The 17,337-nt window shown below is 30.1% G+C and overlaps 1 protein-coding gene across 1 annotated transcript in view; it reads left to right on the forward strand.

Moving 5' to 3' along the window:
• Positions 1–5,997: 5,997 nt before the first annotated feature.
• LOC132934936 (serine proteinase stubble) overlaps positions 5,998–17,337 on the forward strand; it is a 34,115-nt gene continuing 22,775 nt past the window's right edge. The window contains exons 1-2 of the mRNA XM_061001362.1: positions 5,998–6,646; positions 7,036–7,321. The gene's annotated coding sequence lies outside the window, so the exon portion shown is untranslated. The remainder of the gene's footprint in view (positions 6,647–7,035; positions 7,322–17,337) is intronic.

A 17,337-nucleotide genomic window follows, 5' to 3' on the forward strand; every position in this document is an offset into this window, starting at 1 on the left:
TATACATATACAAGATAACAGCTCACCAGTTTATAGAAAAATACTAACCGATTGTGATAAATAATACAAATAATGGATAAAAAGTCTTTTTTTTTCTTGTCGTTCTGATTAATATATAATATTTAATTTTACATCTATATCTATAGTATCTATAGTATAACCAAAACCTATGTTCCAAAAGTCCCGTGAACCATTAGTGTCTCCGTGGCAAATGAATATATTTAAATTCGTTTTTTTACAGTAATAAGTATGGAAAATCTAATGGAATGACATACGATTAAAAAATGTTTTATGCAATTAAGTTTTTTTTTAATCTTTGAGAGAGATATATATTTTTTTGTTATATTTTTAAAACAGTCTTAAAACAAAAAAAAAAACAGGTAAGTGGGTAAAGCACTAACACTGTAAATTAGGTGTATAGAAAGTCCCTGTACAAAATAAAGAAAAACGCTCGATAAAAATGTCATTGTGTATAAAATAATATAATAATATCTCTACTTAAAAGTTTTAAGTACCCACGAATAATATTTTTGAATTACAATAAAATAACTAAAAATCGTTATTCTTGGTTTTATTATGTATTTTTTTCATTTGCCGATTTGCCTGTGAACCTGAGGTATACTATAAGTATATAACCAAGATGCACAAATATAGTGCAATATTTTATGTTTATTCGTTTTTACACTGGTTAAGTTGGGGTTTACAGGTAGAATCTATAATACATTAATACCTATGCATAAATTAATTTAAATTACAAATTTTCCGTTTTTAAGCTAAATAAAATACACTTTAATAATGAATATAGGTAACGACATTAATTTTTATTAGAATTTTATTATTTATTTAATTTTATAGTATACCTAGATCATTTTAATTTTACAGCAACTTTTGAAGTATAAGCAATAAGGCACCATTTTTAGTAATTTATATAAAATTATATCAAATAGTATGAAATATTATGACTAATAATGTCACTCTGCAGTGTATTAATAGTAGTGGCCAGTAGGTATACCTACCCAGAAATAATAATAAAAAAATAATACGATTTAAATTACACATTTATGAAAGAGGAGGGGAATGGTGTCTTTATGAGCATGTTACCCAAAAATGTTTAATAGGCACACTGTAAATTCACGTACATTTTATGAGGTATTTTATGTAAATAGGTACCATTAAAATATATAAATTATTGAAAAATGTATGTAAATTGTACATATCTAGGAACACCTAAATATACTATGCAGGGTTGCATAAAATATTTAATGAATCAATAGTGAGCTAATGGTCCCTTAAACAAGATTTAGTTTCTCACGATTGGTCCATTAAATTTTTAGTGAACCATTACATTTAATAAATTATTTATGCAACCCAGCATATTGAATTGACATATCGAAAACTTAAAAATGACATGTCATCTCTAGTCTGCAGAACTACAGAATATATTTTCCTCCATTTATATTTTATAATAAACACTATTAGCTGCTGGTGGTTCTTGTTGTAAGTGATAATTAACGCTTGGTCAAAAATATAGCTTGACGGCTACAGCTCATAATTTTATTTAATATTTCTAGTTCTAAGTCTACTAAGGAGTAAGGAGCAAATTTAGATTAGTAATGTTAATACGGACGTTTTGGTGGTCTTTTTTAAAATTATATTTTCACGAAATTTTTCAACACGAAAATATGTACCTAAGCTATTTTACAGTTAAAAGTTCAACAATTTAATTTTGAAAATATAATGCATTAGGAATCCTTACTAAAATTGTGTTGTAATTTATTCTAACATTTTATTCTTTGCGGCTCAATAGTTTGTAAAAGCGGCGGGAAAAACAACATAATAATTAAGGAAAAACTTTTACGCAAAATCGGTTTTTAACAAAATCGATTTTGATTTTTGGTGGAACTTTAAAACAAATGAACTTATACATTTTCTGTATACGATAAAATTTTCAAAAAACTGTTTAGGAACATTTCCAGTTTCCAATTTTATTAGTCTTTTTTCTATGAATGTCAATGAAACTTTATTTGTTGTGTAAAAAAGCTTGAAAATTTAATACAAGGCTCCTACTATATTGTTAGAATGACATTTGAAAAATATTAAAAATCTTTAGTCACAGTTTTTTTTACAAGTATTTAAAGTTCAAATCTTGAGAAAATACGGAAAAAACACGAAAATTAGCAAATTACTTTGAGTTGAGAATTCATAAAAATTGTTGTAATTTATTCTAACATTTTATTCTTGGTGGCTTGAAACTCTTACGTATATTTTACTATATTCACAATATAAAGTTCAAAATATTAAATACATTTTAAGCTATTGGATATTTTAACCACGATCCATGAACCTAAACGGCATTGACTCATAAGTTAAGATAAATAATAGAATACAATAAAAATATATAAATGTAATATCTTCAGGAAAAATTAATTCAACCCACCGACTTGGCATTACCATTGATTAAAAATACTAGTATTTATAATCAATGGTATTACCTAGTACCTATAATATATATTATATAAAATAAATTACTATAATATAGCTATATAAATACATATTTGATAATAATATTATATACTTAGTAATATTTAGGCTGACAGGCCGACTCCGTTTATAATCGTTTTTCATATGCAATGAACAATGATTTATCGTTGAATTTAAATTTTTTAAATCTCTAAACTGACCTACTCAATACGATACTCACTCAACACTCTACAGCAGTACATATGTACAATTGAGCGATACAACTTTTATTATTTTGTTATTATTCAAAACATATTTATTATAAAAATTTGAAATATTTCACCATCACCTACTTAAATTATCTTTTCTTTAGGTACCTACACAATGAGATTTTAAAAAAGAATACAAATTTTAAGCTATTTATAGATAATTTTTTCATAACATTTTTTTTTATAATTGTTGATAAAAATGTTATGCTTGGAAAAAAATCTGAAAATTTAAAGCATGTTTCCGAAAATGATTATTTATCTAGACGAGGTTTTAAATAACCATGAATAACGATTTTAGTTATTTTGTTGTAATTTCATAATATTAATCCAACTTACCGGCTACTGTATTAATAATAACTAATAAGTAGGTAATAACAATATAAATATAATATAAAATATCCACACTGAGAAACCGTCTCCGCTCAGAATCATATTTCGTTTACAATGATATATATTATATAATTATGTATATTTATCGTATATCATTGAATTCAAATTTAATAACATCCATTATACAGTGACCAACTTGTAACTTACTGTACAGCAGAGCGTCTTCCACTTACCCACCTTTTTATAATATTTACTTTATCTAAAACATAATACCATGTACTATCGTCTTTCCGTCAAACAATTTAACAATGTTATAGTATTTTTTTGTTTTTTATGAGTTCAAGAAAATATTTAAATTGGCTGCATGTATACAGATAATGCTCCAGAGGTAGAAACCCCTTCCCCTTAAAGGTATATTAGGATGATGCAGTAAATACATGAATTATTATTTATTGTACCTAAGGCATTTGCGATCGCGGCTGGCGTGTGAACTGCGGATGATGCGTATAACACGGCAACACGCAGCGTATCACATACATTTATAATATACTTATAGGTGGTTAGGTTAGGTATACAATATAATATATTATACATTATACATTATACATACAAATAATATACGACGCATGTAATAATGTACTGTATGGAACGCGACGGAAAACGGCTTGAGTATAATAATATATTATTATATATTTATATATTACATTATTGTATATATAAGTAAGTACTTGTTGCATCGGTTGTGTGCGTTTTGTTTGGAGATTTTTTTTTATAATTTATTTATTTATAATTTTTTTTTTTGTCGTCCCCGTCGTCTCTTTTTTTCGTGAGATGATTCCAAGCAGAACGCAAGTATACTTACACGCGAGTGAGTGCGTGTATCTGTGTGTGAAGTCGTCTTCGTCGTCGCTAGTGCGTATAGATTCTGTGGCAGCGGCGGCTGTGTACAGGTACGCAGTTGCAAGACGATCGCAGTAGCGGCGGCGGTCGGTATATTGTCTGAAAAGTTCATTCCCCCTACTATACAAGCGACCAATGGAAGAGAATTGCGCGCACACACACACACACACACACACACACACACACAAGAGCGCACACCCAACGTCTTATAATATACGAACGTACGCGCGTGTGTGTGTGTGTGTGTGTATCGCTATTATTATATTATTAATATATTATATTATACATATATGAATTGTGTTTGTTTGTGTGTGTGTGTGTGTGTGCTAATGTGTACGTGCGTGCGCGTATATAATCGCGACTGCAGTACATCTACCGGTATATTATTATATTATATTTCGACGATGACGACGAGAATAATGCAATTAGAGAGCCAAAAAAACCTATACGAATTACAATTTACAGCAGTAGTTAAAAAAAATATTTTGGAGCATTAAATGTGGAGAAAAATGTACATATAGGTAAAATGCGACGAATATATTATAATATAGTCTACGGTCTACCAAAATTATATTGTGTTTACCATAATATATAGACACCGTGGTCAGTATCCTGGCGATTCGTGCCATACGCCATCATACAGTCAATAGTCATACGTTATAATAATATGTATTAAATGTTTATATACTAAGCCGTCGAGTATGGAAATGGAGAGGTATTATCAAAATTAAAATACATTTTTTCTTTAATGTTGGAAGTATGGTTCCAATAGTACTATTATTAGGTACTGGGTATGTCGTATGACAAGATTTAAATTGAACGTGGTAAAAATCGGTTTTTGTAAATGGTTTCCTGAACTATGGGTATTTATCATGATTCATTAACCCATCAGCCTGTTTTAATGGCATTTAATATATCTACATAATACACTTAGTGAAAGGAAATGTGACTAATGTTATATTTTTAATATAGGTTTGGTTTATAGCTTTATTAATTCACCAAGATTGTTGTTCCGATTTCGAATCCCAGGAATAACCCGTTCGCAAGAGCCCTAGTATACCTACTATTAGTTACTGTACGAATGAAGTAATTGGATTCTAGAAGATGACCCATTAAGAAGAGTCTTTATTGGATATAGCCTAGATCAGGGAATAATGAACCTCATGAATTATTAGATTTCTCCCTATATCCTTCGTGGATTAAGAGCTCTTTTCACTTATTCACGAATTACTTGAGATTCATGCAGCAGCACATCTATGATTTCTCAACAATATTTTGAGAGTTTATGGTGGGCGTAGGTTGTAGGTATAATATATGTATATTGTATATACTATATAGGAACTAAGGCAAAAATAGAAAATTAAATCAACAAGTATAATTGTTTAACAAAAATTATCACGAGAGTATACCTCGCAATCGGGCATCGGCCCAGAATAATAACAAAAATGTACAACAACTTTTATAGAAAATGAACGCATATTATATTATATTATTTATTACAAATTACTATGTTAAATTAATTTTCCTGTTGGGCATTGAAAAAATAATTTAACAGTATACATTATAATGGGACATATAATGTATATACATGACGCAATATTTAGTTATTTTTTAATACCTATAGTATCCCTACATCAAATCGCCCATATTGTCGGGATTACTTCGCATGTGACGTTTACAAATTAAAATTATCTTTAGCCCTATGTGGCAATGCATTACCTATTATAATACGAACATGACGTAACGTGTAACAACCTGTGGAACTGTCGGAATGAAATGTGTTACAATACATTTTTGTAGCTAGGGGTGCGGCTAAATTCCAACTCCTATTTGCAGCCGATATATGAATCCGAGGACATCGCTGTGTAAATGTATTATAAACATAAATACATAATATTCAATATCCGCGTACGGCAGTACATTATTATTTTCCCGTAATATATTATCGCAACCTTGCTCGAGGAGTGGGCAAAATACCGGCGCCGCCCGCTCTCGATCAGCTGACGGGGCGGCCGCCGAACGCCCGCTGCAGCACAGTGGTGTATTATACGTCCTGTGCCATCGTCTTCCGCGGAGACGACGACTCCACGCGCGCCGTCGGTCATCAAACGCGAGAAGAAGGAAAGCGACGCGCCGCTGTAACAATAATTATTATTATTATTCCCGTCGACGATCCTGCGCGCGCGACCACCACAGATAAAATATCGTTACACAGCTGCTGCAGCAGTCCGCGCACGATACGCGAGTCGCCGGTAAAATAGTATACCTATCGTATCGCCGCGCGCAGCGTCACACAATCGCCACCGGTCCGTCCGGAACAACGGGTCATTGATTCGGTCTCCGCCGCCACTGCCGATTTCTGCACGCGCACTTGTACGTTTCGTCTTCTGAGTCTGTTTTTTTTTTTTTGCAACGCGCAAGTTCAAAATTCGAGAATTTAATATTAGATATTAGATTTTCAAATTGTACACACACACGATTCGAGTTTTCCACGTCCGGTCCGCAGTTTCGATAATAATAAAAATTATATACCTATAAATAATTATACATATTATTATTGTATAATAGTTATAACGCCGGAAATTCGCACGCATCGTGCCATTCGCCGATATTATTATTTGTTAATAATATACCGTTTCGGTGGAGTTCTGTTCGACGTCGCATAATCCGCGTCACAAATCTCACAGGTAAGTCGCAAAGTATAATATATTTGGGTACGAGTTGAACGTCGTGACTTCCAACGATCTGAAAATACACAATTAATGATATTATTTTAATATCGTATGCATAGGAATTGAATTTATATGTAAACGAGAATTGTGTGAAAGAATAATGTAGAGGTATCCACCTTTAATATATTTTTAGCATATTTTTTTATCTGTGTACCTATATTATAATATGTAAGTACACTTAGATACCCAAAGTAGGGTATCTAAAGTTGGGTATCTAGAGATTTTCGAGTGTTTTCAATTTTGTATTTATTTTGCGATTCTCACAATGTACTAAAACGTTATAATAAACGCAAATGATGGCATTGAACTTAAGTATTTATTTTTTAATGATATAATTTTTGCAGTCCGTTAGGTTTGAAAAAAACAGAACGATCGTCTATCCCTATGCATCAATGACTATCATGTCGAGACGAACCGCGCCATGCGGTTGAGGAGACATCAACGACAGTTAAACGAGAAAACATTATTCATCAATTTATTTTAATGTGCTGATATTGATCGATAGTCGTGTTCTCGCTGAAAATATATATATACCTAAGTTGCGGTGCAGTAGTCTTCGAAACTATTGGAACAACCAACTACCTACAATATTTTTTGTCACGAGATTTGAAGACACATCGAATCCTACAGGTAAACTTATTTTATATTAAGGTATTAATATAGTCGTATATACAAATAATAAATATTTAGTGTTTTCTGATGAAATATAATATATTATACTTACACGAGTAAGACCCGACGGTATTTAATTTAGCCTCTTTAGGTATAACAAATTAATTATGAAACACAAAATATCATAGAATTATATTGACTACAATTACTCTTTATAGTCTTATTACTTTTGTACGGATTCTCCAACAGTTTACCTAACAAATTAACGCGTAACTATAATATAGTGGGTAGTGATTAATTTTCTTAGCATTTTACAATTAACGGTTACTAATAAAATAAACAATACAATTTTCAAAAAATTGTTCTCGTATTGAAATATATTAAGAAACACATTACATTTAACTCTTTCGACAAGCATCATACCATGAAATTGCATTTTAGATGGTCACTTTTAATGACCTTAGTAGCCGTAATAATTGTAGACAGGAGAATGACCCAGAATGGGTCATTCATCGTAGTTATTTTTTATTATCAAAATTCTTTGTGCAAAAAATATTAGTTTTCTAAAAAACCCTCAATATAACATAGAGTTGACTTTTTAAGAGTTGTAATATTTAATTTCAAAAAGATTTTTGATAACTAGCTTAGGACCAAAATTGTTATTAATATTACAAATTAAGAAAATTAAGTTTAAAATTTATAAAATAAACTTTTATTTAAAAAAATAACTGGTCATTTAAGTCACTGCATATAGGCGTGCGTCTTTCTTAAAATGTATACATTTTTTCATTAAAATAATAATAAAAAAAAATTTATAATGTAATAAACAATATTTATTTTGTTAGTGAACTTTTAACTTTGTCTATATTATTATACGTTATGTACATTGGTATTGTAACTACATTTATGAGAAAAGTTTTTATGAAATTATATCAATTGTAATAAAAGTATCTAATTATTTTTAAAATGTTTAGCTTATAGTTTCTTTAAAGTTTATGAACATTTTTCACGACTTATTCAAATTAAACAATTTCATTAGTAGTCGACTATTTTTTTTTTTTATTACATAAGATACAACAGGCATTTTTTTATCTATAGGTACTCTATACTAGATTATAAGGTATAAATTATAATATTATAGGTAGTAATGTATATTTTTGATTGTGATTTGTGATAGCCGATAGATACTATTAAAATGATAATCATAAACACAATTTTGAGTAGCTTACTTCTACCTACAATAATATTAAAATGAATAATTTTAAACGATTAAATACAAGTTAGCAATCAATATAAAATGAGAGTTTTATTACTGTGATTTAAGACAAAATATAATATATATAATATAAAATCAAATTTTATTGAGAAAAATTCATCTACTAAACATTTTATTTATCTCTTACTTTAACAAGTAAGCTATCAAGGATATCAAGATCATAAGCTAAAAAAAATATTAAATTGTTTACATTAGAAGGATTATTTGACTTAGGTAGTATGATTTTTTTGTTTTATAACTGTGTGCAGTAGTCTGAATTTCTATATAAGTACATTTTTTATCATTGAATAATTATCATACCTCAGGTTACGGGGAAGTAGATTCTACAGTCTACAAAACACAATGAACAACTTAACTCAATATTGTATTTAATTTACGTGAACAAATATTAAGATGTATAATATTTATTTTATGATAATCTGATTAGTATACATATTAACTAGGTGCGTAATAGGTAGGCATTATTGTGCTCCTGAATGATGCCCGATAAATAAAGTTGCATGATTATCGATGTTTAATGAACAAATAAACGTTATTTAATAGAAATTATCTTTACAGATATAACTATATAAGTATGCTCTAATTATATAGTGAACATTTTAAGCTAATAAAAAAAACAAATTTTGTAATACTTAGTCTTCACTCTACATAAATAGGTAATGGTAAAATCGGTGTCAATGAATGCATATTGGATACCCTATTTATGATTATAATGTTATAATGCTTAGTTAATTCGGTTTTCGTTATCATACATTAACTTACAAAACTTTTTTTTGTATCGTAGAAATAATATTTTATATATAGCTAAGAAATACACAAAAAAATTAATAGATATAATGTGATTTTCTAATATACCATGACTAAATGACCCACGAGGTCAGTTAAGTTCATAAAGAAAAAAGCATAATGATATTGTGTAAGTAGATAATTAAGAAAAAATTAAGAAATATATCTAATAGGTATGATATTATATAACATACAAAATTAAAACTATAAGATGGCAAAGTTGTTTTCCATATCAACAGTGTTTGTATTAAAATAGTAATATTATAAAAAATAATTGAGTTATATTAAAGCCAGTCGTATATTTAGTAATATTATGGTTGTGATATAGCTTTTAGATTTTATACTTTTTGGTAATATTTTTTAATATCGAAATTATCCAGGATACGTGAGATGAATGAGACCTAAAATTATAAAAAAATTCTTAATTCTATATCACAAACAATCAGGCAAAAATTTAGCTTTTAACAATTCATAATATGCTGTTTTAGACAACAATAATAGTTTATAGCACTGTACAATAAACAATAACGTGCCTTCTAGATGATGTTTGTTCCTATATCATACAATAATATACATACATGTTAAATAGAAATCATATTTTCTAACAATAATAATTATTATAAAAACAATGCATTAATTATAATAAGTAGTCTATATATCGTGCCGATCGTGCTAGTTAATAGACCAACTTTTAAATACGTTCTTGTGATACACAAATTAAATTTAGTCTAAAGATAAAATACGTTCGACCACATTATTGTTCATAACAATCTTTGTGTAATGGGTCGCACTCGTATGTATTATAAATTAATATAATGTGCACCCGTTAACAATAATGCATATCCGTCTATTTTTTAATTATGATATTTAATTGAGTACAGATATTGAATAAGATTTCTCTTGTAGAGGAAAGTTGTGTACTATACTGTATGTAGGTACATCTATTCGACATCCGCGTTCAGTTATAGTCTTATAGATCATTAAACCGCCACTGAGTCTAACACAGATAACGATTATTTTGGAGCGAAGACAAAGAAGATGGCGAATGCCGAATTTATTTTATGACGTATCAAATAAGTCCGTAAATAATAGTTGTCATCGTATCTTTTAAGGAAGGCGAATAAAAGGTTATTGTTAAAAAAAAAATAATGCGCAAATCAAAAGTAGTAATTATTATAGGTAGGTAGGTATATCGGCGAAAAAATATGTTTTCGAATATCGAATATTTCAAAATTATTGGGTATTGAATGCATCTGTCTGATTCTCAAATTCGATCCGATGTATGCTAATATGAATGCACGATTAAAATTACAAATCCATGAAATAATTCGATTGGCTTATTAGTAGGTAATTACGCGTAGTTGACGTCATCGTGCCCATGAAAACTAGGTCTCACCGCGCTGCCTCGTCGTGTGAATTAAGACATCGGGAAATTCGCGAATTGCATCTGAGATAACATATTTTTATTTTATATTCAATTTGGCTTTATATATTTCGTCCTTGTCATCGGCATGTTTCGATCTAACGACCGGTCAACGAACTATACGCTCGATAAATTTTTTTGTACCTACCGGAAAGAAACAACTAAAAGCCGTTCCAAATCTAAAATCATGAAAGCCCGCGACCGCGAGGAATAAATTCGTCTCGTGAGATGTTCTACGAATACAATCGTGTTTATAATTATACACATATACCTACCTATTTGTACACCATGTTCCTAAAAATCCGTTGTCTTAACCATAACGGTGCGTTACGGCGTATAACATAAGATTTTACCACCACATAATAATATTATCTCACGCACATAATATATTATAATTTATGTTTGGGTACCAAAATACGAAAAATTACGCTGAAAGACCGGGTCACAGACTATAACATCGAGTACACTTTTATTCTAGAGAAAACGAGAGCAAGTTGACGATGTCAGCAAAAATCCGTTGTCCTCGGTTAAATAAACACGTATAATATCTATAAATATTTTTAGCCAGGCTTGCATTTAAACTTTTGTCGCCCATGAACAATATTATCGAACTTCTTCATAAATGTGTAATAAGCCCTTATAGCTTATATCAGTAATTATCGCTTTATGTTTTTTTGTACATTATAATATGGGTTATAACTGAACAGTTAAATGTTATGCTATGTTGGTACTCGCAACTTTTGTCCACTCTTAAATTCAGTTTTAGCACAGTTTTAGTATGAAATTATTTAAGTCATCAAAAGTACAATCACAATTATGTTTTTTATTAAATAAAAATCAACACAAAACACGGAGTCTAGGCTATTTTAGTTAATCATTTTAACATTATATTTCTGTGAATAAAATCGAACTACTATCGAGTACTTTTTAGATAATTTTACATAATTTATTATGTTTATTGTTTTTTTTTCAATAAATTTATATAAATCAAGGGGGAGCTCCCTCGTTCGATTTAAAATCGCTTAGATAACGTATATGAGGTTGTAACATGTATGAGTATAATAATAATGTACCTACCTATACCTAAGCATACATATTATTATTATTATGATCGGGCGCGCCGAGTACCTACGGGCTACGTTAAAGTAAACACAAATTCGTCGGGAAAAAAAAACGAAAAGCGCATTTCGTTGAATAATAGTGAGAAAATCAAATTAGTGTATGACGGGTACTTAACAATAATATATACCTATATAATGATAAAACGTTGGGTGTTTTGTAGAATCTAGTCAAACAGGATTACACGTCGACCGTTATTCACTAGAGTCCGTTATTATACACACACACACACACACACACATGCGAACGCGTGCGTAATATCTTACACGGAGAGAAATGACTAGGTACACACATATAGTCACTTGTATCGGAAATACTGCCTATATTGTATGCTTATTATAGGTACGATTACATAGAACTAATGACATTTAATTATATATTATATACGTGAGGACGTCCGGGGAGATGGTACTTGTGCGTGCACTTGTTGTGAACGCCGTGCGAGAACCGTTTCTCGTTGGCGGTCGCGGTGCGGCGGTCGGTCATTGTCGCCGTCGCTTCCGCGTATATATAGTACCTACCTATATACCACAGATGATAAATAGTAGGCAAATACTAGATTGTAAAACTCGATATTTCTACAATGTAAAAAATATCGATAAAATTACCGATAACTCTTTTCTGAGAGGTGAACGTTAAAAAAAAAAATCGGTACGATAAGCGGAAAATCGACTACAAAATATTCATTTCTATATGAAGGTATATATTATTATAACCATTCAATGGATGTACAATAGGTTACATACTTTATATTATATTGTATTAATGTACTAATAATATAATTATTTCATCCATAGTTTCTGTAAAACTTAGTTGCACAATATAATATGTACATGGTAACTATATATGTTACACGCGTAGGAATTCGGTACAAAATATGTAGGTACCTACCTACCAATATTTAAAACTGTTTTCCAATATAGTACATTTTTGATGCGATTGGCAATGCAAGACATAAGCAACTGTTAAATAGTGAAAAACATATAATAGCACAACATTTTTTGCTTAACTATTAGGGTATATTGTTTAGTATTTATCGCATTATCAGTTTGTAATATTATCTAATCAGTGTAATGCAAATGTAAACATTAATTTTTTCGACAATAGGATTCGCAATACCATCTAAATAAGTCAACTGCATCTAGTATTGTCATATATCACATAATATTATACCCGTTAATAATATACTATTGAGCATTATCAACCTGTGACCGCGACGCTTCGAAACGAAAAAAAAAAAAATATTTTTATTTTGGCTCGACAGATGAACGACAAACGGTATATCGGAAAAATTTGCGTTTCCCGTACGGTATAATATTATGTATAGGTATTTATGTATGTTGCTGTCATTACGACGTAGCATGTATATACCTAAATATCGTATATACCAATAGTTATTATATTATATACATGTATAGGATTTCGGTGCGACCGCGAGTTGCTTTGTATATAACTATACGTTATACACGACTGCGCTAAGAGAACCGCGGGCACGACCCAACGCCACAAGGTCATTGAGATTTCTTTTCGACGTGTACCGTTATATGATTTACGCTGCGGTCGCACTGTGATACACACTGCACGCGCGCTCGTATATAATATACTTACCTAGTACAGGACGGATATATACATACCCAGTACCTACCTATACACTATAGGTATTAGCTATATTATATACTAAAGGAGGGTAACAAGTTTTACTTTACACCGGCACCGCAGCTGCGCCACGCGATATGCATAAAATGTAGGTAGACTTTGAATATGACTTTTGGGGGGGTCCGCCGCGGTAATAGCATCATATACAGCTTTTTAACCGCATCATATACGATGTTTATAATATTAGGTAGACGAGGTCGAAGGTATATATTATATTATACAATGGGAAATTGGGTCAGGTTTCCTCCCCATTGCCTTTTTAATAATAAACTTTAGAAGTATATAATGTTGTTTATGTGTGTACATTGTTTTCTACACATTTCAAATTTTATACTACCTATCAGTAGTATCAGAAGTCTAAAAATGCGAAATCAATTATATTTTTAGTTTTTACTCTTTATAATATGTACTGCGCAAAGACTTCACGATAAACACAAATATTATAATTTATAAATTAGTATTGCTAAAAGTTGAAGTTTCTTGGACATTCGTACCTCAAAGAGACTTTCAATTATCTAAATTCTAGGTTAGTCCATCATTATCCTTCCCTCTAATCAAACGTCAAGTACATTGTATTCAGCACTATATACAGCACTTGCTAGTTGCCGTGGAAGTTTATTATAATGATGACGATGACGGGCTGTAGACGGTTGATATATTATGACCTTATAATCTGCTTCACTTTTTTTTACCCCAAGGGAGCTGAGGGAATATCTATATCAATAATGTGGTTCAAGTCAACTGAACGAAAGCGCATATTTAATGAGCGACTACATTATTCATGGTAATACAAATTCAATGAAGTCTGTTTCCCCACTGAAGTGGTTTAGGTAATAGTATTCACTCTCGTCTTCTGGAGAATTATTTACATGATGCATTTGAACAAATTGTTGTTATTGTAATAATGTAAGCATTCTAAAAGGCGGGTTTTCTATTAACACGCTCAATAAATTTAACAACACAATTTCAAAATTTCACAAAGTCTTAAAACTTTATCTTGGAACTATATAATATTATAATACCTATATTATAGGTATTATGTTTAAGAAAAACAGATTTGTTTTTATTTTGCAATTGTTGGTAGGTATTATTGTTTTTTTTTTAATGTTGTTATTAATACGAGTATTACGGTTCGTTAAAGATAAATTAACTCTGAATAAAGTAATGCGGGACTACACGATCGTCTCGATGGTAAAAAAAAGCGTTTTCGTCGCGCACTGCAGCGGGCCGCACTTTCCCGTTATACGATTATATGCGTACCTATAAATTATAAACTATGTATAAAACATATACGTGATCGAGCGGACCTTCCTAGTTTCGAAGATTCTAGTCGAAACAATACATTAGACATTTACACGGTTTTACATCGTGTTATAAGTGTCCTACATTAAAATGTATACCTTACCTTTACCATTTTAACACGATAATCAGATACTCTCTAGGGGCGTGCCGAAATTGTCATTTTATAGAGATGGTCTGATTATTAATATATTGAGTGCTTTTACAAAATGACTGATATAAGAAAATAATACAATTTTGTTGTACACTTGTACATGCATTCGTATACTTTAGAGAGAATCGAAACCAAAAATATTTTAGGTAGGTACCTATTTCGCTTTTTTAAAAATGTAGTTTTCCTATAGTTTATAGGAAGGTACACAATAATTTAGTAAACGCAAAAATAAGCAAGTCAAATATGACACAGTTATTAGGGAAATGGTTTGAACCTTCTAAGCCCCCTCCTCACCCGCATGATCGCCGAGCAAGTACTTATATCTAAATGCGAAGCAATGGATTACGCCATATGATACAATGATACATATACTTACCTACATGTTGTACTGTTGTAGTTTTGTTGACATTATATTATATGATATTGTATTTTTGTTTATGTTAATTTTTTTGTCATAATGGAGTGAATGTTTTATATGGGAGTTTAACTGTATTATTATATATTCGCAGAGGATTCAGTCACTCAGACAATTTAAAGTTGCTTGTCCAGTACGTATATTATTTAACAGTTATATTGTATGTCATATTAAAATAATTTTTATTGTTACTCACTACTGTGGATCCGTGGAGGTCTGAACTCTGAGGTTTTGACACTCAACGAGCCAGTATCTATCCATCTGCGCGCCTGTCTACTCACAAAATTATTACGCAATATGACCACTAAATGTTTTCAGTTTAAAATTTAAACGTATTTTTGCATATATACTATGAATTATTTAATAATATGGATACATCTTTTGTGTGTAGCTTTGGATATGGACCTACGTGTTCACATCCACCCCCTTTTCTGGTCAAGGCAATTATTGCTCACAACAGACCACCCTTGTCATTAGTCAGTGTAAACATACGCGAATGGCGAATATAATGGCACACTGACGAAGACGAACTCTATTTCAATACTTATTTTAATTTTTAATATTATATAAGTAAAAAGTAATATTATATGATTATTATGTAGTGCGTCGTACAACTAGGTAGGTACGGTTTTGTGATTTATTTGAAGAAAAAACTATACGGTGACGCATTCGAAAAGTTTTTACTTTCCGGATTTCAGCATCTACCTACGTATAAATATATATCTACTGGTATCACATCAACGTACTTGATTACTGAAAGTGTTTTATATGTTTGTGTACACATTTTCATAGATATTTTTGAAAGTCAGAACACGTACGTACGAAAAAAAATTACAAGAACTGAATACCTCAAAGTATGTCAAAAATTACATATTTAATAAGTCCTGATATTTCTCAGAAAATATCAGTACCTATATAAAATAAGGGGAAATATTAGTCACCACGCTACAATAATATCCCTACACGATAATATTATGATTAAAAAAAAAACACTAAATTAATAAGTATTTTAATTGAACAGTCCATCCATATATTATAGTTTATACGTCAAAAATTTTTCAATATTAAAAAATATTTTATGATATTATAATATATTTATATTAATATCTTATATGACTTTGGTTCGATATAAAATATATGTTTTTGTTAAACGACATAGTAATAAAAGGTCTCATATGTAAGGTAAGGCAAAAATATATATGCATATTGCATATATTGCTATAACACTTATAAGTTATAAGTTATATTGTTATAAAGTATAACAATATATTTGTTATGTTATTATTTATGTATACATAAGTAATAACAGATAGAATATAAAACAATACTAATGTGATATATTTATGGATAAAATACATGAATATTATTTTATAATAATTTTGTTATCATAAAAGTATCTATTAATATATGTCATATTAATATTAATTATTGGTAGGTAATAGCAAATACTTTAGACAAAAAGAATTACGGGAGTGTTGAATTTGTCTAAACAATACACGTGTCCGTCGTACTACCAAACTAACAATATATAGCTGATATTCGAAATATCTCAAAGAGACTTAAACGACCATGACCTAACGAAGTTTTTACTGCACGTTCAACACGTTACCGCGATGTTCTCGACTCGAACATAATATATATCTCGGCTCGTCGTTATTAACCCGAATGCTGCGCGAGAGCAGAAACGTATAGTTTGTAGGAATATTTAATGAGGCGGGAGGAGGAAAATATATAGTTTTTCAACAGTAAAATTAATTTAAATATTAAATCGAAATTTTTATTATTATATGATATAAAAAAAAAAATTTAACATTGCAATTTTGACATGTTAAATATCTGTATGCCGGACGCAGAATATGAGTCAAATATAGGAAACAATCGTTATACCGCAGTATTAGTATTGTGT

Source organism: Metopolophium dirhodum, chromosome 1 (assembly GCF_019925205.1).
Source record: "Metopolophium dirhodum isolate CAU chromosome 1, ASM1992520v1, whole genome shotgun sequence".
Classification (NCBI taxonomy): domain Eukaryota; kingdom Metazoa; phylum Arthropoda; class Insecta; order Hemiptera; family Aphididae; genus Metopolophium; species Metopolophium dirhodum.